This window comes from Phasianus colchicus, chromosome Z, assembly GCF_987193195.1.
Source record: "Phasianus colchicus chromosome Z, bPhaCol1.hap1.1, whole genome shotgun sequence".
In the NCBI taxonomy this organism is placed as follows: Eukaryota; Metazoa; Chordata; class Aves; order Galliformes; family Phasianidae; genus Phasianus; species Phasianus colchicus.
Genome location: NC_143476.1, coordinates 39,504,209 through 39,529,007, shown reverse-complemented (window position 1 = coordinate 39,529,007; position 24,799 = coordinate 39,504,209). Strand labels below are relative to the sequence as shown.

Genomic DNA, 24,799 nt, shown 5'->3' with positions numbered 1-24,799 from the left:
TAAAGTATGGGCTATCCAAAACAAAAAGATGAAAATAAAGTGAAATAAACATCACTCATCCACTTCAAGTAAGATGCTTCCTTCAGTAAAGCAAGTATAGAGTTCTAGCATAAAAGCAAACATATTTAATTTCACAGATTATTTCTTAACTAGCTAAAGATGGGTATTTGAACTTCATGAAAAGAAACTACCTTTTGAACCACGGAGAGAAAACAGGGTTGTATAATCTGTCAGTTCTTAGAATTTGTCTTTTTGAACAAAAGCTTTTTCTGTTCATAATGTTGGAAGAAATTTTGTAAAATTCAAAAGGACATATCTAGATTTGAACGTCTCAGATGAACATTTTAATAATAGCAAATCTTGAGTTTGGGTACCTATAATGAATTTAAAATACAAGGATGAATCTGAAACTGTTTAACACTGCTGTGCTAATTCATAATTGGATGCACAGGATGTCTTCTCTAAGAATGTGAATGTATGAACTCAAACTGAAGGTGAGAATTACAAAAACACCAAGAAGTGGGAGTAGATAGAGAAAAGTAACATAAAAGCTAAAAAAAACCCACCATCCTAAATCATCAATTAAATGTGTCTATACTGCCTTTCTAGCCACTGTGTCCATTTTGTGTAGAATGGTAGGGTGACATATGTCATGTCCATTAGAGTTGTCTCAGATTCAGTGCTACTGACAGATGACAATATTTGGTTTGTCTTCCTGCTTTGTAACGCCTTTCTACCTAATCCACTCCTTTACAATCTGAAAATACTGTCCATATGATATTTGCTACATGTTGACATCTGCATCCACTTTTAGTACCCCCAGGATTGCACCTGGTAGGTGCATGTGTTGACCAATGCATTATCCTCAATTTATCAATGACAAGTCAGCATCAATCTGTGTCAACTGCAGGAGGGCCAGGGCATGAATAATTCCTCTTCCTCAAGACCCATATCAAGTCATATTTCCTGAGCTGTTCTACCATAAACACAACTTTTCTCTGCATTGCTACATGGTGTTCAGATTTATCACTTCTATTGTTGTTCTACAATAACTGGAGACTTCAAAGTGTCTGTTTAAAATCTTGTTGTAGCTACAAATTACCTGGTGGTGATAAGAGTAGCATTTGTGCAGCGCTGTATTTGTTTAGGTCTTTTGCCCTGAGAAAGCTACAAAAGCCTAATATAATTGAAAGCTCTAATTTAATTACACATTGCGTAAGGAAATTCCGTCTGCATTGCTTACATGCTAATCTCTTCCTCAAGGTCAATAGGACTATTATTTTTTTAATTAGCTACTCTATGCAAAATTGCTTATTTGCAAGTCTATTTCTCAGCTTTCTGGTTCCTCTGTATCTGATAAGCAGGTCATTTTTTGTGATTGTTAAAAAGTAAAATGTTTTCTTTCAATATTTTTTTCATCTGATGTGAAATTAACAGAGCACATTAGGTACACGTACGTTGTATTTGCTGAAAGTTGAAATTTTCCTTAAATACAAACTATTGCTGAAATCTTACAGGATATAAATCCAGTGTGAAAGTGTTGTCTTCTTAAAAATAGACCTCGTCGCTTTATATATCCAGCTCAAACACGACAAAGCACTTTGTTAGACAGCTGAATCTCTGGATGAGATAACTGGCATAACCAAATTTTGTATGAGTATTCCTGCTAATGTTTATATAGCTGTCACCTACTCTTTAAGAATAGCAATATGATAGTTGATAAGATCATGTCTGAATGTAATTATAATTTCACTGAGTGTTTAAACTGAAGAAAAACTGTTAATGATAAAAATACCTGAATAATTTCAGGATGACAAGTTTGTAGGCAGTGGAAAGAAAGCTGTATCCACTGGTCTTGCTGTAAAAGAAAATATAAGATACTGGATAAGTTTAGATATTCGCATAGACTATTTCTTCATTCTCACTCAGGTTCTTTTGTTCTAGACAAATAATGTTGTGCTTTAGGAGGATTTCCATTAATCTACTTTTCCATTTTCTACTGGAAGAAAAATGCATGTAATGAAGGTAAGTCAGGCTGCATGGGCTAACTGGTATTGATCTCCACATATACCCTCAGGCAGTCAGAATAGATCAAAAGTACAATTAGCCTAAGAACCCTGATATATGCACCATATTTGCAGCTTGAGGAGAAAAGTAAAAATGAACATCTCCATTTTCTCATCTATAAAATGAAGATAGAACTCTTATATACCTAATTCTCTAGGGATATTGCTGATGGACTACAATTATGTAATTAATTTATTCTCATTTGTAAATTAATTCTTGCAGTAATGTATGCTCCATTATACGTTTTTTTTCCAGTGATTTGTATGAAAGATCAGTCTGCCACTTCATCATCCAAAAAGCTGCAGCTCAGAAGACCACATTATGTTACTTCTCATACGAACGGTCAGCTGAACATGCAGACTTGCAAGATTCACTGCTAGTTATCACAGTTTTGAGAGGCATAAACTCTTATAAACTTCAAAGAGAAAGAAAAATTCTTTGTCCTTAATGAAATACATTCAATACCAAATCATCACCTTAGAAAATGGCACACAAATATTCATTTATAATGAGTTTTTTTTTTCTTTAAATACTTGCTTGTGAATATTATCCTAAGAATTAATCATTAATTAATTAATCATTAATTACAGAACAGAAGTGCAATTTACTGCATTCCAAAGCCTCTTTCCATAAACATCTTGCAAAACTGATCAGTGCCTAATAAAAAGATATTATAATAAAAGATGCACTGAAGTTTTAACAAGTCTTGAACCACATACTGTTTTAAGAACTGTGGTTGTGTTAAGACATTCTTTTGTAAGGTAGCAGAAGTAAGAATTAATTATCTGTGCTAAGCAGAGATCCAAAATGACAAAATTGCCATTGCAAGATGGGCAAATTTTAGCATTCTTGCTCATAGGCATTATTCTTTGTCCAGTTGTGCTTCTAAAAACAAAGAAGACTACTGTGTCTGTATGCATCTAGGGAGATATACAATGAACCAGTAAAAATGATGTAGGTCCATTGCCTTGATGTCATCAGGACTGCAGAGTCAATGATTACTGCATATTTTCCTAGCATGTTTTTTGTAATTTTTTAATTTTGCATAAGGTTTCCAGCCTTCCTTTGGTTGTGTCTATTATTTCCATGAAGCTGAAAATTTCTGTGATTATCAGATCCTTTAAGACAGTTGTAATGGGATGCAAGCATGCAAGAGTGGGGAAACGTCTGGTTTGAACTACACACCTGGGGCTACCATAAAATCTGCAGTGTATGAATTAATTTCTACCATGCTGTGATTGTTTGATCACTTTTTATTCCTCACTTGCAGTAGAAGTCAACATATACCAAACAGAAGCATGCAAATTGTGAGTGAATTTTTCAATTTCTGTGATCTTCTTAGGCAGAATCCACCATGGTACCCATGATTTACAAAAATTTATTGTTGGCTCTCTTTAATGCTGTTTACTAAAAAGAAATAAGGTGTAAACATCAGTTAAATTGCATTCCTTGCTACTATTTTTTGTAACATTACTGTTTATATCTCAACTGAAGAGAGGCATCCTGAAGAGTGGCTGTGAAGGTAAACTGTCTCAGATTTTAATGCTTTAGCAAAACAGTACTGTGAGGAATGGAATGCAATACAATTCTGGTTATAACATGTTGTTTATAACAATATTTTGTTTATAACAAAAGGAAAGATGGTCAGAAAACACAGTAAAGATTGTACAAGTTCTCTTACATATGAGACGTCTGGGATCATCCTTATGCAGTTTGATAGACTTAGAAAAACATTATTTAATTATGACTCAGTAGATCTTTTTCTGTAAAAAGTGTTCACACACAAATATAGAAGGAACTCAAATACTTAAAAAGAGACAAATTGCTAAGATGATAGACATAGGTGTTTCTACAGATGCTTCCAAATTAACAATACTTCATAGAAGCTCAACCTCTTATTATTTTAGATAGTGAAGAAAATAAAGAACCTTAGGTAAAGACTGGTGGAGGTCCCGCTCACCTAAGCATGTGATGGAAGACTGAATGAAGCAACATGAAATGAAAATTTTGAAAAACTGCAATCATAAAAAGTGAGTTCCCTACGTTTTTATGTAAAACTTCAGAGATGAGTACCCTTTGTATAGCTTTTCCATAAAACTAAAAGTGATAAACAAGATACATCTGATTTCTTCTTCCTTACAGTCTATTCTCCCTCTGCTTTTGTGTGGGCCCTGGGATCAAAACTGCTGAAGTCAAAACTGAGCTACTGTGTGCACGCATGCATGTCGCATGTGTTCAGCCTGTTTTTATTTGGGTATTGGTGTCTTGATAGAAATAAGAAAAATTATTGTTATTTGTAGCTCTTTTAAAGAATGGGAAAATGCAAAGCTCAGCTGGAAAACTAGGCTTCAATCAGGGCTCACAAATCTGAATGTGAGAAAATTTATGTAAAAACACAAACTTAGTGCACTAGTACACAGCCTGGAGTCAAAGTGTGACTTTTGATATACTGCTGCATGTTCTGCAAATCGGTTTTTCATTCACAATTACATTTTTACAGCCAGGGCAGACAGGAAGAGTTCATAAACTTGCAAATTCAAATCTCATCATAAGATGCAGGAGAGTGGAGAATATTTTCTTTTAATCTAATCTAGATCTCATCAGTGGCCTTGAATATTGTGATAAATTTATTGGTGTTACAGTACTTGCCCCTCTTCAGAGAGATGCTAGACTGAATTCATTACATGAGGCACTTAGCTAGAACATCTGTGAGTGTGTTACCCTTAATGAAAAGAAAGCTAGGTAATACCTGCTTAAAGTTCTTTAGAGGGTAAGAAAATATACTCTGCAACATAGATTTTTGAGGTACCTACCTTTTGAAAATTCTGCTGTAGTATGTCATAGTGGTGAAAATAGAAATAAAAAACTGCTATACTTATCCACTACAGATTACATGTCAAGCATCTGCATTTTTGTAAAAGATAAGCAAATGCAGGGGTGATTTTCTTTTGATGTAAAGAAAAGCTGAAGAGTTTTATAACACTTGGCTATTGTACCCAACATTTAGGTTGCATCAGCTACCTTAATCGTGATCTTTCCTCACCTTTACAGACTAGAACTTTCCTACTTGCCTCTGGAAAATAGGAATGATGCTCTTTTTCAGAGTGGCCAGTTTTGCAGATGAGCTGGATTCAAGTCATTCTATGAGTAGGGCTCACTCTTGAATCACAGAATTGATTGGGTTGGAAAGGACTTCAAAGACCATACAGCCCCAACCCTTGCAGTGGGCTGGTTGCCAGCCACCAGATAGGTTGTCCAGGGCACCATCCAGCCTGGAGTTGTGCACCTCTGGGGAAGGGGATCCAGAGCTTCAATGGTCAGCCCATGCAAGTGGCTCTCCAGCCTCTGAGTGAAAAATTTCTGCCCTAAAATCAAACCTAAATCTTTTAGTTTGAAACTGTTCCTCCTTACGCTATCACCATTAGATCATGTAAAAAGTCAGTCTCCCTCCTGTTGATAAGCTCCCCTCAAGTACCAGAAGGCCACAAAGAGATTTCCCTCGAGATTTCTCATCTCCAGTCCGAACAAGCACAGCTCTCTCAATGTTTCTTCATATAAGAGGTGTTCCAGCCCTCTGATCCTTTTAGTGGCCCTCCTCTGGATCCAATCCAGTGGACCTGCATCTCTCTTGTGCTGGGGAAGGTCTCAATGCAGTAATCCTAATGTGTGGGTCCTCACAAGTGCAGAGCAGAAGGGGACAATGCCCTCTCCCTCCTGCCACCCTTCTTTTGATACACCCCAGATACAGTCAGCTCAAGCATCAGCATTGTTCCAGAGTGAAGATACCAGTGTTGATTCACACCCTGAAACAATCGTGTAAAATGACAAGAAACAGTGAAACTCTCTGTGTTATTTCTATATTACTGCCAACTTCCTTGGTATTTGTGTTTGTTAAATAGATAATTAGGTATATTGTTTCTGATTATTGAGATGTGGCCTCTAAAGATACATTTTTTTTTTCTTAAGACTGATGAACTGGTTCACATCTGTCATACCTTGAAATACAGCTGCCAGCACACAAAAAAATCAGACTAGAGGTAAAACTATGATTTCTTCAGCTACTAGTAAAGTCAAGAGATTAATTTTGGTTCAAACATCACCATCCAAGGATTTTTGTAGCTGTAACTAGGGTAACAAAATTGATGATGATGTGTAGCCACAACAGAGTCCAATACATCTCCCAAGCCTCTGCTCTTTAAATTTCTCACCAGAGTAGTTTGAATTTGCTTATGTCAGAAAAACAAGCATGACTAAATGCAAAGCACTGCTGTGATACCTTGCTTCTTAACCTTCTAGGCCTCCTGTGTGCAATGATGCATGTTACAGATTCAAAATGAAGACTGCAAGGAGAACTTTAATGGCTTCAAGATTTGTCCCTACTATAGATAACAGATACTATGCTTCTTTATCCTGCAGTTCTGACATAAAACTCAGTATGACTTCTACTGCTTTGACTATTATTAATTTCTACTTGTCATGGCTTTTCACTGTTTCATATGAGGAAAAGACTTTCTGAAAGCATACTTTAAAATGTTCTGAAGTGAAAATGCAAGTAATCATTTCCCTACCTATCTTCCAACTATATTTTTAACCTAGCCTTTCTATGGAAGTAATTTTAATAATGTTTTGGATTTTTTAAACATTGCATCAATGTGATGTCTCACTGACACCATTAGCAAAGCAAAACTGCGCAGTGAACAGGGTTCTCTCCTATGCTGTGCAGTTTTAACATAAAAGCTACACAACTGTAGGGTTCTTAGAGTCAAAGTAAATATTTGTTCTCATCGAGCTCTTCTCTATATCCCTTATTCCTAGGCTTTCGGTCTGATAGATTTCAGGTAGCATTAAATCACTTCTTCAAAATACGAGTCTCTCCACTGCTTCGTAAAAAGACATTTTAACAAGAAGGTACTCAGCGGGTTTTTTTGTTTGTTTGTTTTTGATTTTTTTGTTTGTTTGTTATAAATGGTGACATTGCAGCTGCAGCCTCATTTTTCAAAACATCTTCGGGGGGTGGATTTGGCTGCACAACCTTTTCATCTTACAAACCCTCAATTCAGCCAGTGGCAGATGGCCCCTCAGGCATAAAGAAAAGAGATTTCTATCAAAAGCTTATTATAGGTGTTTTTGTCAAGTATGATTGCTTACTTCCTTGATTAGGATTTCACTGGTATTGGTATTTAACAAAGAGTTTACTTCATGGAATTTTTTTGTTCTTAACCATTAAAAGAAATCCTGTACCCAGGAGAACCCTGAGGCAATTAGAAGATAATTTACAGACTTATTGGTGAAGCACTCACCCACATACCCAGAAACTATCTGTGCTCACTGTTCCCATTTCTGTTGTTACTGCATGTGTTTTCATTTATGTATGTGAGTGTTAAAAGTATATTGTTGCCTTCTAGTTCAGAAGTGAAAGCAAACCACAAGAAAGGTTAAAATAGAGGTTACATATCATTGGTCTCCTGGCAAATGAACAGGAAGGCGAAGCAATTCTATGAAGACGTGCATGCTCACAAACTGAATGTACAACAGTTTAAATTGCTTGGTTATTTCTTTACAGAGCAGAACCATTTCAGTTAAATTTGCAAAAACTCAACCAGGGGATGTTTCATTTTGATCAACTATGGAAAAGTGAAGACAAGAGTTTAAGGGAAATGGTTTAAATTAGTACTATTTAAAGACAGTATCAATGAGTATAAATAGCTTTTTAAAATTAACTAAGACAAAAGTTTTCATATTTGGTTAAAAAAAATAAAAATTGAAATTTCAAACTGTAAGTATTCCTGTACTAAAATAACCACGTGATAACAGAATAACATGCATTAACTGAAAAGACTTAATAAATGGATCACATGGAAAATAGAGGTAGATTTTTTTGTTTATGTTTCTCTTTTTTTTTTTTTTTCCCCTCTGGAGAAGAAAATTGCTATTAGCATCTCATGAAAATATTGCATCCTTCCAAATAAAACATAATTGCAGAACCACGGTTTGGGTTGCAAGGGACCTTAAAGACTGTACAGCTCCAACCCCTTGCCATAGGCAGGGCTGCCATCTACTGGGTCAGGCTGCCCAGGGCCCCATCCAATTGGGATTTGTGCACCTCCAGATATGGGGCATTCACAGCTTCTCTGGACAAGGGCTGCTCTCCCTTTTCCCCTCACTATCAGATCATGTAAAAAGTCAGTCTCCCTCCTGATTATATGCTTTCCTCAAGAACTGGAAGGCCACAATGAAGTCTCCCCACAACCTTCTTTTTTCCAATCTGAACAAATCCAGCTACCTCAGCCTTTCTTCATCGGAGAGGTGCTCCAACGCTCTGATCATCATTGTTGCCCTCATCTGGACCCCCTCCAACAGCTCTGCATCCTTCTTGTGCTGAGGGCCCCAGACCTGGACATAGTAATACAAGTGGGGCCTCACAAAGGCAGAGCAGAGTGGGGGCAATTCCCTCCATCTCCCTGCTGGCCACTCCTCTGTTGATGCAGAGCAGGACACTGTTGGCCCTTCAGGCTGCAAGTGCACATTGCTGGTTCATGTCCAGCTTTTCATCCACTGGGACCTAAAGTCCTTATCTGCAGTACTGCTCACAATGAGTTCTTCTCATAATCTGTACACATCTAGGATTGCTCAGACCCAGGTACAAGACCTTGCATTTGGCCCTGTGGAACCTCATTAGTTTCTCAAGGGCCAACTTTTCAAGTCTGTCCAGATCCTTCTGGATGATCTCCCCTCTTTCAATTGTATCAATTGCACCACTCAGCTTGGTGTTGCCAGCAAACCTGCTGAGTACATGATTCCACTTTGTTAGAGATAAAGATTTTGAAGATCACCACTTTTCACCAGTCTCCGTCTGAACATAGATCTATTGACCACAACCCTCTGGCTGCGACCACCCAACCAATTCCTCATCCACTAAATAGTCTATCTATTCAAATCTACATCTCTCCAATTTATAGATAGAGATGTGGAGTGGGAGCATGTCAAAGACCTTATACAAATCCAGGTAGACAAAACAGGTTGCCCTTCCTTGTTCATCCATGTTATCTCTCCACCCAGCTCTCCACTTCTCTACACAAACACCCTAACTTTGTGTTCTGCATCTGTAAATCATGAAGAACTTCCTGCAATAGCAAAACCTACTTTCCAGACTGTGGCTAAAACTCCACAGGACAATAGATTTTCTAGTCACTGCATTTTCAGCTGTTATTTCCTTAGTGCTGTGATGAAAATGCTGAAAAGCTGCATTTCATGCAGTATTTAAGAAATACGCAATCTGACAGTCAAGCCACTGTTGCCATAGCAAAAGGCCTGAGTTCCCTGTCCATATATTTCTGTGATGATAGAAGACTGCAAGAAATCAGTGGGTCTAGTTGTTAATGCAGACTTCAGACTGCAAGAACTGCACTTTTTCCAGAACTTCAGGTAGATGTGGTGTTGAAGAATAGACAATATTCTGAACTTATACTTACTCTTCACTAAACAGCATGAAACTAGGAAGAAATCTTTTGTTCCTTCAAGTACTCAAACACTACAGGTGAAGTTCTGAAATACATCATTTGATATGACATTTCCCCCCGTCACCCCTTAATCTTCCCAAGGTTCTTATTAGCATTGTATGAAATAGAATGGGAGTTTTCAGAATAAATATCATACCAAAAGATTTACAGTGGCAGAATGGCCTTGTTCCAGTTTCGTGTTCTATTTTTGCCTATTGAGAGAATCTAGCAAAAATTCATGGCGTGAGACCTTCAATCCAAAAAGATAGGATATACACAGTTGCTAGTGAGTTCAATGGTAGAAATAAACAGGAACTTAATAAAAAGTGCCATTCAAGCAGCAGAGTACTTTGTAGTGGTAAAAAGGATTTACAAAACATCAATATTCTTGTTTGCATGCAATCTCTGACAATGACAGGCAAAATGTTAATAAAAAATGTTATTCTATAAAACTGTAAATTGTTGTGTCATCTCAGAAAAGTTAAAAACAAATTTATGTTCTCTAATCTTTCAAATATTATTCTGAGTTTTGTTCATAAGCTTTCAAATCCTATTTAAAGAAGTTTCAAATACTTGGTGTGATAGCCAATTATTTTGCCAGAAGTCTAAGGGCTTGCAAACATGAAGAAGTTAGTGTGTGGTAGTTTACACTCTGAATTTAGAGCCTTGAACCACAGCACAGCACTAAAGACAACTTTAATTTGCATGAAGAATGAGGCTAAGAGGAAAGAGCATAATGCAGCGTGGAGCTGGAGTAAACACCTTGCTGGAATGCAATATAGAGGACATTGTAAATTCATGCTTAATCAGACCGAGTAACATGGTGGATCACATGGTGGCTGCTGAGACACCACATAGTTTGCCATTGTAGTTGCTTATCTTTGCAAATGCTTCTTAAAATTATTTCTTGTTTTCCTGTACCGTAGACAGCATTTCAAACGCAGAAGTGAACATGATCCTTTGTTTGTTTGTTTGTTTTGGTTTTTTTTTGTTTTTTTTTTTTTTAAATATGTACATAACTGAGCAACTATTTAAACTTTTGTCATGGTCTAATTTGCAACCAAAATTCAAAATGCCAAAATTCAAGTCTGTATACTTAGTTTTCAGAAATGCTATGGGTGTTTCTACATGAACAAGTGCAGAGCAGCACTGAGGCATTGTTCCCTACAAGACAATTAGCTGTGTTAAAAAGCTGAGGAACTAATAATTCTCTGCCTAGGCTAACATGAGACTGTACCACTTCTGAAACCTAAGGTACAGCTCTCTGCAACAGAAATTTATTGGCTCATTAGGAACTTGCTCTGAAGCCTCAACATGTGCAGTGTTACACATCATAGGCATCTTTTGAGCATTTGCCACAGAAGAGAATGACTAAAATGCAGTAAGGAAACACCAGGGAATCCCACAGCTTTTTCCAATTAGCTTGCACTTTGGCATGACAGTACAGAAATGAAGAAGTCAAACTCTAGCCTTTATTTGTTTCCAAGTTCTTCAGAAAGTGAAGTTCTGTTACAATGAATTGTCATCCTGGTTTTGCTGTTGAATTCTGTGGAGACACAATAAAACCTTTTTTTTTTTTCTTTAATCAGTTTCTCTCTAGTGCCATTCCTTTCAAGAGCTCTCATTGTGCAATAGCCTGTTTTTCAGTGAATGGAAGGCAGTGTTGGGCTCCTCACATATGTCTTCTTGCATAGGCCTGCTTATGAACCAGTCAAGTATTTGTGAGTAGCTCAATGTTATGGTTGTGGTAAAAGGTAATATGCACTTATACTATTTACCCAGGAATATCTTCCACATTTATGCTGAAAAAGTCCATTGCTGCATATAGCAGCTGTTTTATCACACAAAATTAAGAAGCATAATTCAAGAAATGTCTACAGAAAAATTCACATGGGTAATAGCAAAGTAAGATTTAACTCCACTAGCCGATAGAAAATATGATATGATATTTTTGAGTGCCATTTTGTGAAGAAAGGAATTATCTTTAAAAATAAATATTTTCCCCAGAACTTCAAAGATAAGAGACTAGGAAATTAAATAGAAAATTAGAAGACAATCTAACAGACACTCTTTTCGTGACTCTTCATAGCCTACAAAATCAACTGAATTTCTGAAGGCTTCATATCTAAGTTTGCCTAATGTCTTTTAAGAATTTTTTTTTATTATTTAGAAAAAGAAAGAGATTATTGGGTGTTTTTTTTTTGTTTGTTTGCTTGTTTTTATTAACATTAGATTCTCTTACAACACAAAACCTCAGTTTAATCCAGAAAAAGAAACCCTAACTTCTGCATAGTTTATGGCTTTAAATGATAGTTAATACTTTGCACAGTTATAAGTATCCCTGTAATATTTCTCCCTATATTTTAGCTTTTGATTCTATCTTCTAAATAATTTATATCTTTCTTTCCCTTCTACAGTAAGGATAATGTTTTGCACAAAATGTATTTCCTGTGGATTGTTAAAACATCATCCTTTAATAAGAAAATATTATCAATATTTTCAAAATCTTAGAAATTAAATCTTGGATCAAAGGGCTAGTAAGAATCTCCATTCACATTTTTCCACTTATAACTCCTTTCAGGAAAAAAAAAAAAAAATTTGGAAATGTAGTTATTACTATTGACAAGAACAGATAAGTCTAGAAAGTCTTAACAAAACTCTTTCTTCTTTCTTTTAGATACTTGTTATTAGCCTTACATTTAAACTTCAACCTTTGCCCAGAACTTCAGACTTCTGTAGAAGCTTGTTTGTATTTATCTGAAAGAGTTCAAATTCTACTAGGACTGTATGCAAATTATAGGGTAGAATTTTTATCACATCTTAATAAATAATGATAACTAAAGATGATAACTATTCTATTTTTAATATTAATTGGTCATAAATGAATGTACATTGTTTACACTTTATAAGATACAGACCTTTTTGAGTTATACATATGTGAAAACTTTGTTCAAGGACAGTTCTTTCAAGTTACAGAATCTTGTTAATACACACTTATTTCAGTTTTCTGGATCAATTTATTCACTGTTGCATGACTTGTCTAGTCACATTCCTCACTATTAAAATGTAGGAGTGGAAAATCTGCATGCAGCTTATGCAGACACATTATGAAAAACAAAATTTAATATAAACAGGCTTGGAAGTGTGGAATGATTAAAATTATCCTGCCCCAAACCAGTATATTTTCTTTTCATAAAGCTTACCTTATTTTTTAGTCTGGTCATGTTTTAACAAGAAAGTACATAAATGTGTTCCTCCTCTGTAAGCTGAGTTGAGGATGCCATCTCCGAGCAAACTGGAAGAGAAGAAGGTTATCAAGAGTAGCCAACATGGATTCCAAGGGGAAATCATGCTTGACCAAACTGACAGTCTTCTGTGATGTCACTGTGGGCTTAGACAGTGAAAAGAAAGCAGCAGATGTGTACCTCAACTTCAGAAAGACCTTTGTGAGACTGTCTCCCATTTTTGTAGGTTAGCTTACAAAGTGTGGGATAGATGAGTGGACACTGAGGTGACTGGCAGAGTTCAGAGAGTTGTGATCAGCAGCACAGTGCAGTTGGAGGCCTGTAACTAGTGATGCTCCTCCTTGGTCAGTACTGGGTCTGGCCTTTTTCAACACCTTAATCAGTGACTTAGATGAAGGGACAGAATAATACAAAATTGGGAAGAGAGGCTACCACACAAGAAAGGTGTGCTGCCATTCAGTGAGACTGGACAGGCAGGAGCATTGCGCAGACAGGAACGTTAGGAGGCCCCATGAGGGCAAGTGCAGAGTCCTACACCTGGGAGGAATAACTGCATACAAGTAGGGGCTTACCTGCTGGAAAGGAGTTCTGCAGAGAAGAATCTGGATGCTTAGGTGGACAACACATGACCATGAGCCAGCAGTGTGCTCTTGTGGCTAAGAAGGCCAGTGGTATCCCAGGGTGTGTTAAAAGAGCATGGCCACCCAATTGAGGGCGGTGATCCTTCCCCTCTGGTCAGCCCTGCTGAGGTCACATCTGGATTATGTTGGGGTAATAGGTGGGGATGGGGGTGGTACAAGGGGAGTGGGGATTGGTTCGAGGGTTTCCTGGGTGGGTTCGTGGGTTTCCTGGGCAGTTGCGTGTCATGGTATATAAGTGCTTGTTACGCAGCAATAAATTGGTTTTGGCGTAGGAACGCTGGTTGTTCGGTCCATCCGACTGTCCCCTCGCCAGAGGTTGCAGCAACATCTGGTGACTCCAATGTGATCTGTTGGGCGCTAAGCGTCGGGCGCGGGATGAGCGCTGGCCACGTTAGGCGGTGGCCGCATGAGGCAGCGTGGGCGCACGAGTGAGGTGCGCAGGGGGCCCGTGTGTCGCGTACTGTCAGGTGCGGCGTTGTCTGTGTGAGTGCGGTGTGCGAGACCTCGGCCAACAATGGGGCTTGGTGTGGACAAGGTGGTGAGTACGCTTAAATCCTTGGCCAAGGAAATAGGGATGACACTACATAAGGAGGAGTGCCAGCCGCTTTTAAATTGGATATTGCGGTGGCAACTCGCTTCGATGCCTTCATAGTGTTTGCAGAAGGTGGTATTAGAGGTGGTGGGAAAGGAGCTTTGGGAGAGTGCCTGCGTAGGGGACGAGGAGGCACTGTCTCTGCTTCCTGCGTATGGGGCTCTAAAAGGCATGTTAGAGAAACTTAGTGGTGAGGTTCAATTGTGGGCTACCGTGTATAGGTTGCTCTGTCAGGAGAAGTCTGTTCTTTCCTTGGAAACTGCGGGAGCGACAGGGGAGGAACTCAACAGGGGTAACGGGTTGGAGGAGGAATCTCGAGAAAGGGGGAACTCGGGGAAAGGGTCTGACTGAAGGGAGGAAGCCATTGATGAGGGTCCAGGAGGGGAATCAGAATGTTCAGAGAGAGAGATAGGAGAAAGAAAGGAGGTGGAGGAGGAAGCTGATGGCACATTGTGGTCTAAGGGGGGTCGCCATTATGTTTGTTTTCCTGATGCTAGAGTGGGTAAGAGTCCCCTTAACAGGGGTACCCCCGCTTCTGTGGCCCCTCCATCATACCATCGGAGTGTGGTTAAAGGAAAAGGAGAGGAACTGAGCTCCTCTGAATCAGGAGAGGAATTGCTCAAACTCAGGACGTGTCTCGTGGAACTGTTGTCTGCGAGTGAATGAAGGGAGACCAGGCGACGATAGTTTGAAATTGAAAGATGCTTCTCCCCTCAAATTTTCTTCAGAAAAAGGGGGGAGGAGCGAACTACAGTGTCACGGAATTAACTAGATCAGTTTATGTCCATGACAGGGGGCAGTAGGCCCCTGCCCTCCCCACCCCCCGCTTGGGCCCAAAAAATGGGAAGAAAGGGGGAAAAGGAAAAAAACAGCGGCAACAATCTATGGAGCTGAACTTATTTTACTAACTATGATATCAGAATGCAAAATAATACAATATAATGCAATCTAATTGAAATTGAGACTAATAAATCAAATAAGATATGAGAGAGAGTTCCCGAGACCGAGTCAAACCTGAAAAAGCTTGGAACGGCTAGGAAAGCACCCTCCAGCACCCACTGCCAGGCAGTAAGAGACCGCCCCACCCAGAACAGTCAGATCCCATGACTTCTGTAATGTATAGGGATAGGTACGTAGAATTAGAGCATTAACACTTTAATTCCAGTACATGATGTTTTGATGTGGAATATTGAAAATCAAATAAGCAAATAAGCAAAAACCAAAACCATGACATTCCACCCCTTATTCTACATCACTACATCACACTTAATATATATATTGTCATGGTTCCGTGACAGATTTATACATGGACATATACAAACAAACAAAATGATTAAAAATGCATCACACGCACACGTCTATATACATATACATGGAATTACTGTCTGCACTCCCCCAGCATCAAATTTCCTTGTGGTACACACTGAACATCCCCATTTTCCTGCATTACCCACCAAGTGGATCCAGGTCCCTGGGCAAAAACAGTACCGCAGAGAGGTTTGCCCTTTCCAGAAGCTGGAAGAACCCAAACTGCTTTTCCCAACATGCTCTTTACATGTACAACAGGGACCTTATCTCCCTCTACAGTATGTAGAGAGCTGGATTGGGTAGGACCATCACGATTGATAGATCCTCTGGTATTGACTAACCAGGTGGCTTCTGCCAAATGCTTCTCCCAGTGCTTAAATGTTCCGCCACCCATTGCTTTCAACACGGTTTTTAACAACCCATTGTATCGTTTGACTTTACCAGAGGCTGGTGCATGGTAGGGAATATGGTAAATCCACTCAATGCCCAAGTATTTACAAGAGAATTTTTGAAACGAGTCCCATTATCTGACTCAATTCTTTCTGGGGTGCCATGTCGCCAAAGGACTTGTTTCTCAAGACCTAAGATGGTGTTTCGGGCAGTAGCATGGGGTACTGCATATGTTTCAAGCCACCCAGTGGTCGCCTCTACCATGGTAAGCACATAACACCACTGCGGGATCGTGGCAAGGTGATATAATCAACCTGCCATGCCTCCCCATATTTATACTTTTGCCATCGCCCTTCCTCCCAGAGTGGTTTCATCTTCTTGGCTTGTTTGATTATAGCACATGTTTCACAGTCATGAATAACCTGTGCAATAGCATCCACAGTTAAGTCCACCCCTCGGTCTCTAGCCCACTTATATGTTGCATCTCTCCCCTGATGGCCCGAGGTCTCATGAGCCCACCGAGCTAGAAATAATTCACCCTTGTTCTGCCAGTCCAGGTCTATTTGAGCCACCTCAATTTTGGCAGCTCAGTCCACATGGTGGTTATTTTTCTGTTCTTCAGTAGCCCGACTCTTGGGCACATGAGCATCTACATGGCGTACTTTCACGACCATATTCTTTATTCGGGCAGCAATATCTTTCCACAGTTCAGCAGCCCAAATAGGTTTACCCCTTCTTTGCCAGTTATTTTGCTCCCACTGCTGTAACCACCCCCACAAAGCATTTGCCACCATCCATGAGTCAGTGTAAAGATAAAGCACTGGCCACCTCTCCCGTTCAGCCACACCCAAGGCCAGTTGGACAGCCTTTACCTCTGCAAATTGGCTTGATTCTCCTTTCCCTTCAGTGGCCTCTGCAACTTGTCATGTGGGGCTCCACACAGCAGATTTCCATCTGCGATGCTTTCCCACAATACGACACGATCCATCAGTGAACAGGGCATACTTTCTTTCATTTTCTGGTAATTAGTTGTATGGTGGGGCCTCTTTAGCTCATGATACTACTTCTGCTGGTGTTCCAAACTTTTTACCTTCAGGCCAGTCCATGATGACCTCTAGGATTCCTGGACGGCTGAGGTTCCCCATCCGCGCTCTTTGCGTAATCAACGCAATCCACTTACTCCAAGTGGCATCAGTTGCGTGATGGGTGGGGGGAACCTTTCTTTTAAACATCCAGTTCAACACTGGTAGTCGAGGTGCCAGAAGGAGCTGTGTTTCAGTACCGAGAAAAAGGCATTAGCAATGTCAATGGTGGCATACCATCTGGCTGCTTTTGATTCCAGTTCATACTGGAGTTCTAACATGTCCGGCACAGCAGCACTCAGTGGGGGTGTGACCTCATTCAGGCCATGGTAGTCCACCGTCAGCCTCCATTCTCCACTGACTTTACGCACTGGCCATATGGGGCTGTTAAAAGGCGAGTGAGTTTTGCTGATCACTCCCTGACTCTCTCGTTGACGAATCAACTTATGAATGGGGAGCAAGGAATCCCTGTTGGTGCGGTACTGCCGTCTGTGCACTGTTTTTGTAGCAATTGGTACCTGTTGCTCTTTTACTTGTAGCAACCCCACAACAGACGGATCTTCTGACAGGCCAGGCAAAACAGACAGCTGCTTAATGTTGTTTGTGTCTACAGCAGCTATTCCAAAGGCCCATCGATACCCCTTAGGATCCTTGAAATGCCCCCTTCTGAGGTAATCAATACCAAGTATACATGGAGCCCCTGGACCAGTCACAATAGGGTGCTTCTGCCAGTTCCTACCAGTGAGGCTTATCTCAGCCTCCAACACAGTCAATTCTTGAGAGCCCCCAGTCACTCCAGAAATATGGATTGATTCTGTCCCTTCATAAGTCGAGGGCATCAGAGTGCACTGTGCACCGGTATCCACCAATGCCTTATATTTCAGTGGTTCTGATGTGCCAGGCCATTGGATCCACACAGTCCAATAAACTCTATTATCCCTTTCCCCCCCCTGACTGAGGGCAGGGCCGCTCTATTCATTACCTGTGGTAACCGGAGCAACTGCACTGGCGGTTGATCTGCTTTGTCATTCTCTCACCCGTGCTCATAGTACATGAGTAGCTTGGTCATGCCACTTCCTCATGTCTTCTCCATGGTCACGTAAGTAACGCCACAAGGCAAGTCGCGATGTAGGATTCCTTCCTGGAGCTGGAGAGCGTTTGCCTCTAACAGCTGAGATTTTTGATTTTGTACCTGAGAAGGAGGGTTCATCGTCTTTAGTTAGTTGGATCCACACTTGTTCCATCATCTCCTTCATCTCCTTCAGTAGACTCTTTTGACTATTCTGATCTTCATCAAGCGTTTCTGATACTTCTACAGGTTTGTCACGATTCATCAGTGAAGACACTTGCTCTCGCATTTCATTCAGTTGCTCCGTCATTTGTGAGATGGCGGCGATGGCGGCGCGAGTTGGGGGTAGCTGTTGTTCATAGCTTTGGAGCGTAAGAATCAATTCATAAACTAAGGGGCTTCTCTGTTGGTCCTGGTATCTGTCAGATGCTGCCAATAGTGCAGAGGCGTATCTGGCTGGTGCTGTTGATGTGAGTTGCTGCCACATTTCACGCGTTGTTCTCACTTTCTCAGGGTCGTGGCCTTGTGGGTCGTTAAAAACACAGTTAGGGTCATACAACATTTCCACCACGGCTATTTCCCTCAAATACTGGATACCCTGTTCAATTGTATCCCATCTTTTCGTCATAGGCTTCAAGCCGCTTTTGAAGGGGTACCTTTCCTTCACGGCTGTTAATACTCGTTCCCAGAGGGAGGCAGCCCCATCCAGACATCGACTAATTCCTCTGTCAATAGCTGGATGTCTGGCAATGGCTCCTAGCTGGCGGGCTTCATTACCATCTAGAGACAAGCTACTGGCCCCGTTGTCCCAACAGCGAACTAACCAGGAAACGATAGTTTCATTTGGGCGCCTTAGCCACACTTCCTTCCACCGCGACGGCTGGCGAGCTTATTCAGCATGGGTGCAACTTTGGTAGAGCTCAAGGGGCACAGCCTGTGGTGCACACTTTGCAGGTGTTTACTGCCGGCTCCTACAACTGCAAAGTGTCTGACCACAGAGCTCAAGAATGCCCTAATAGGGATCAACAGAGCCTGCTAACTTAGTGGGGCGGCGCTTGCGCTGCAGGGTCTGTGGGGGCTTGCATAAAGATAGGTGAGGACAAGACTCAATGTGTTGCTACTTATTCGTATCTGGGAACGAAGTTGACAGAACAGATGATCCTGCCACAAAAGCTGCTCGTGCCTATGACATGAGTTACCACCTTACATCAACTCCAGCAGCTGGTCGACATCCTACAGTGGCTACGTCAGTTTACAGACTTGCTCTGTTGCTCTGCGGCGATGCTAACTTGGCAGATCCATGAGAATTACTAGCACAATTTCATTGCCTCCTGTTGTTATTTCTAGAATGCGTCCAAGGTCGGGGACTGGTGCGTAGGGAGGTGGGGTGTCTGATAGAGGCCCAGGATACCGGAGCATGCTGTTTGCCCGATGGTGCTCCCAATGGGGAATTCATCATACCACGGGGATCCCTGGGAACAATCAGGGTCAAGCTATCGTTGAGCGGGAACATCTCACGCTTAAGCGTCGGCTTGACGTGCTTAGAGAGGGGGAAGGGCTGGAGCCGCTCGAGCTATGTCCTCCAGCGATATAAAGTTTGAATCACCTTGAGAGTCGAGCTGAGGATTTCGCTTAGGTGAATGTGCTCCCATAGGAGAGGTTTGAATTCGCGGAGGGGGTGCTGGTCAAAGTCAGTTAACCAGTACCCACTTCTCGTTTTGAGCGAGGGTACTGCTTTGGTTGCCGGCTAGATGGGTCCATCTGGTGCCTACGACAAAGACACCAGATCTGTGAATTATGTATATATTATGCACTAGCACGCCTCTTTTCAGCTTTACAGTGGATTACTGCAACATGATCCATTAGATAGCTTTCCACCCAGTTCCAGGGTGTCTTTTACCATCTCTTGCAACAGTCGTTTTAGCTTGGAACAAGCCACACTGATGTCAACATTATCTTCTGAACAAACAGTCCCTGCAATCTTGTGGAAAGGGGGCTGAACACAGCATTGAAGTTATTGCAGCTAAGGGAAAAGAACCCTAGATGCAGAGTCGCGCAGTTCGACTGCGTGTTGTCTCGCTAAGAGAGAAAAGTACCCCAGATGCAAGAATTGCGCAGTTCGGCTGCATGCCGGTTCCTTTCATGGTCGTGTTGTTCACTTTTGTCCGCGTGGGTTTTGGGTTGACGTGGGGCCCACACCTAGCGGGCGTCCCTGGGAGGGGTGACAGGTATATGACAAAGGTGGTTCCCATTCGTCTACCAGGGACCTTGTGGATAGTCTGCGCCAATGGCAAGGCGTGGAAGACTGTCCCAGCTAACACAACCCTTGGCCTATGCACCTTTGGGGTATTGCTGTGGCCCGCAGCACATTCCCATAGACATGGGGGTAGGGAAAGGAGAGCCTTGACAACCAATTATATCTCCGAGTCTTGCCATGAGGAACTCTACCTGCCAAATCTATCCCTCAGGATTTTCCCCAGCTTCTTCACTAGCTCTGTGCTCACAGCTTGGACAACGACCAACGTGCAGAAACTTGCGTGCATTGTTGCAAAAAACACGAATCATTCGGCGGCTGCAATTGATTCCCTAGCCCAAGCGCTTCATGCTTTAAAAGTTGCTCATGAGGAAGCCATTGACTTTGCGCTTTGAGTTTTAGGATCAGGATGTTCTTGGCTGGAGCCAGAAGAAATCACACATTACTGTTGTGTTTGTAGCAACGGTTCTGTGGAAAACCTGCTACAATGGGCACAGCAGATGGGTCAGGAGTTGAGGGACACTTCGAAGAAGATTTCCATCGTGGAAAGTTGGTGGTCCTGGGACTGGTCTTGGCTGGGAGGTGTGCTGGGGACGGTTCTTACGTGGATTGTGATTATTTTGCTGGTAATCTGCTTCGCTCCAATGTTACTCCAAATGCTAAACGGCCTGATCAGGTGGCATCTAATTAGACCTCACTTCTTGCTTTTGCCGCATCAAGAAATGTAATCATTTGCTTATCACGTTGGGAATGGGGAAACCGGGTTTAAGTGGGGTACTATTACAGGGTCATATAAACTGTCATAGAGAGGGGAGAGATATTGGGGTAATAGGCAGGGCTGAGGGTGGTACAAGGGGAGTGGGGATTGGTTCGAGGGTTTCCTGGGTGGGTTCATGGGTTTCCTGGGTGGTCGCGTGTCATGGTATATAAGTGCTTGTTACGCAGCAATAAATTGGCTTTCGGCGTAGGAACGCTGGTTGTTTGGTCCATCCGACTGTCCCCTCGCCAGAGGTCGATGTTGCGCAGCAACAGGAGTTCTGTGTCTGTTTCTAGGATCCTCAGTTCAGAGAAGAACTGCTGGAGAGAGTACAGTGGAAGGGCCACAATGATGATTATTAGGGGCCTGATGCATCTCCCTTATGAGGAAAGGCTGAGAGACCTGGAGCTGTTTAGCCCTGAGAAGACTGAGAATGGCCCTTAGCAATGCTTAAGACATATCTGAAGGGCGGACACCAAGAGGACAAGGCCAGACTCTCTTCAGTGGTGCCCAGTGACATGACAGGGGGCAATGAACAGGAAACAAGAAGTTCATCCAAACAGGAGAAAGGACTTCTTCACTGTGAGGGTGACAGAGCAGTGGATAGACTGTGAAGTTTCCTTCTCTGCAGGCAGTCAAAACCCGCCTGGATGCTTTCCCAGGCAACCTAATGTAGAGAACCTGTTTAAGCAGGGGGGTTGGAGTAGATGATCTCCAGAGGTCCCTTCCAACCCCTACAATGCTGTAACTCTATGAAACTTGCCCTGATGCCGTAGTGACAAATACTGTAAAAGCAAGGGAGAGAGATTCCTGATGTGTACAGATATGATAGCCAGACAACTAATGTATGATCTTCAATATTATTTATTTGGCTTAAACACTTTTAGGAGGAAGATGACAACACACTGTCTAAACCAGATTTTGCAATGGGTTTGCCCCAACAGACAAGTTGCAGAGCACACCACGTAGCACAGCTGCGCTCATTGTTTAAAAGAGCCCATGGCTCTGATAAAGAAACCTTAGGAAGCACCCATCCAAGCTTGTGAAAGGGATGTAAAAACCTTCCTGAAGCTCAGACCAGGCTGAGAAAAATGTACTGCCATTTGGGAAAGTAAGTGGTTTGTCTCAGATCAAGTCTGCAAGAACAGACTTGCACAGGAGAGCTGAGAGTCAGAGCTGTGAACAACCTGGTTATTCACATGTATATAATGTATAACAGTTTTTCGTCTGACCCAGTCACTATGTATAGCGTCTCTTAATGTTTTGGATTTTCAAGACTTTTCAGTCGCCTTAGGAAATTCAGTACAGAAAAAAAAAAAAAAAAGCAGAGGTTTCTGGTTTCTGAATGATTTGAAATCATGTGAAAATAATTTTTAAATAATCTATTTAATCTATTAATAAGAGCACTTACAGATCTGGATCAACTACATGCTCAGTTTCTACTCCACCAATACTCAAACACAGGAAGGTCTTTGAGACAAGGGACACTGTTTTCTGTTTTCATAATTTATTCTGCACGGACAAAAGGTCTCTGAGAATACATGTGGCACTGCATAAGTAATAATAAGATTTTCATACCCTTCCATAAATTCCACTGACCTCTTGTTCAAACATGATCTCACTGGCTCTTCTGAATGAGAATGTAGGTCTGCAAGGAACAATGCAGGCAAGAGATGTATACGAGTGGGATGTCTGCATTTGTTTGCAGAACATCATGAAGAGCTGGCTATTATAAATTAATGTACTATCACTGATGCCAGTACTGACACACCGGTGTTTCTTAGTGAAAACTCTTATCCTTAATCTTAAGAGCAAGAAGATACTGTTCTTCAAGTATCCTTAGAGGATTTATTCTATATTTTAACAGTTTCTCCTTTTGTAAAATTCCTTCCTCTTTGTAAAATTCAGAAAAATTCAGTCTTCAACACCAGTCACTCTCTGAATAATAGAAGGAAGTAAATTTACATTGCTTTGCTGCTTCTCTGCATCCACATAATAATAAGCATTTACAGTCATTCTCCAGAATATAACATTCTGTTTTCATCTCCTTCTCAATACGCTGCCTAGAGAATTTCTTTTCCAAACAACTAATTAGAATATTCTTGTCCTTAGCTGTTTGTCAACACATAGATTATCTCATTTTCTAGTAATTTTCTAATTTGAAAGCTATTTCTAACACACAATTCATATTCTTGCGTAGCGCCAGCACCTTTAACCCTTCCTTTCCTTAGGGCAATGTTACTTTTGAAATTTTAGACAAGAACTTGTTATTATGATGACCTTACCACAGACAGGAAATATAATCCTAATCTGATAAGTACACTGCATGAATATTTAAATAATAATTATAATTATATATTTATGTGAAAATACTGATAATACACATTTTTCAATTATTATTTTCATTATCGGTAGCCAATGCAGTGATGACTAATTTAAAAATGCTACATATCTATGAGAGTGTTGATACCTACATGTGTAACATATTCAGAAGTTCCAGCCTGTGGTATGCCAAGCTAATCACCTGATAATATGACATGTTGATGTTCAATTAAAATAGCTTGATATTTCACTGCTCAGTTTTTGTGACTTCTAAAGGTATCAGTGAGCGAAATTCCACATTAATTCTGAAGCGAGCAACTCAAATACAAAATAGGTAGGTTATCATCCAGAAGCTGCAGGAGCTGGCTGATCCCTCAGGGATGGGAGCCAGAAACCCAGCGTCAGCCACATCCACCACAACACACAGTCAGGGGGAGTGCCAATGTGGTTGGCACAGACAGGCACTGACCAGAGCACTGACAGCCCTGGTGATGGGGCAGGTCCAGGATAGGTGTGAGGGCTGCAGGCAGGAGTAGCAGGGATGAAGACAAAGACACAGCTGAAATGGGGCTCCTAGTGGGCTTGTAAGGAAGCCCCTGGGGAGGACGGTGAGTGTACTCAGGAATCTAGCTCAAGCATGGACTTGTTATGATCCCCCTGAAGTAATGGGACCATCCTCACAATTAGGTGTTGCTACTGTTTCTCCTCCAAGGAATTTTTTTTATGTTAGACTAACAGTAGCAAGGTTCTGCCATGCTCATTCTTCTCATCATGTTGATGGTAAAATAGTTTGGACACGTGTACTCTCAGTGAAGGAAAAACTGTAGAAAATAGACACTTGCAGCTGGAGGTATTTTTATTTTTTCCTCTTCAACTAAATTTCTATTCTGGTAGAGATTACTTGGATTTAGGATGGTGCATTCAGGTTCTGGAGTTATTCTGTACACACAAGGAGGACTAAAAATCATTCACAAAGGTAAGAATACAGACACATATTAAGTGTTAATAATGTGTGCAACAAGCAAGGATGATGCTTCATTCAGGGGACTCAGAACACACTGAGTCCACAAGTCCAACGACCAGTAATATGGCAGCTAGTGTCCTGCAGGCTTGAGAAGAAAGGACCACTTCTGCTAACAGCACCCTGCTGCATGTGAGCTCTTCTACATATGAACTCCATGGCTGATTCTGATCTAGCGCCATCTTTTGAATTTTCTGTGATTTTCTGTGATTACAAAATAATACTACCCAATTATCCAGTATTCCAACAACAAAATGATAGATGTGCCAGGGCTATTGCAGTGCAGAAATAGAGTTTTTAAGTACTTAGAGCTGTGTATCTGGTGTTTAGCTACTGAGCACTGTCTTGAAAACCATATCACAGAATCACAGAATTGCCAGGGTTGGAAAGGACCTCAACAATCATGAATCTCCAACCCCCCTGCCACACGCAGGGCCACCAACCATCCCACCTAATGCTAGACCAGACTGCCCAGGGCCCCATCCAATCTGGCCTTGAACACCTCCAGGGATGGGGCATCCACAACCTCTCTGGGCAGCCTGTTCCAGCACC

The 24,799-nt window shown here is 41.2% G+C and overlaps 1 long non-coding RNA gene across 2 annotated transcripts in view; it reads right to left on the bottom strand.

Annotated features, from left to right (window-relative positions):
* LOC149912898 (uncharacterized) overlaps positions 1-14,081 on the bottom strand; it is a 35,689-nt gene extending 21,608 nt beyond the window's left edge. Inside the window, exons 1-3 of one of the 2 annotated variants that reach the window (XR_016461614.1) lie at positions 13,384-14,081; positions 12,770-12,861; positions 1,796-1,858 (exon numbers count right to left, since the gene is read on the bottom strand). This is a non-coding gene — a long non-coding RNA (uncharacterized LOC149912898). Of the gene's footprint in view, positions 1-1,795; positions 1,859-12,769; positions 12,913-13,383 lie in introns of those variants that run through there. The other variant, XR_016461613.1, reaches the window with a different exon arrangement.
* Between the last annotated feature and the right edge of the window lie 10,718 nt (positions 14,082-24,799).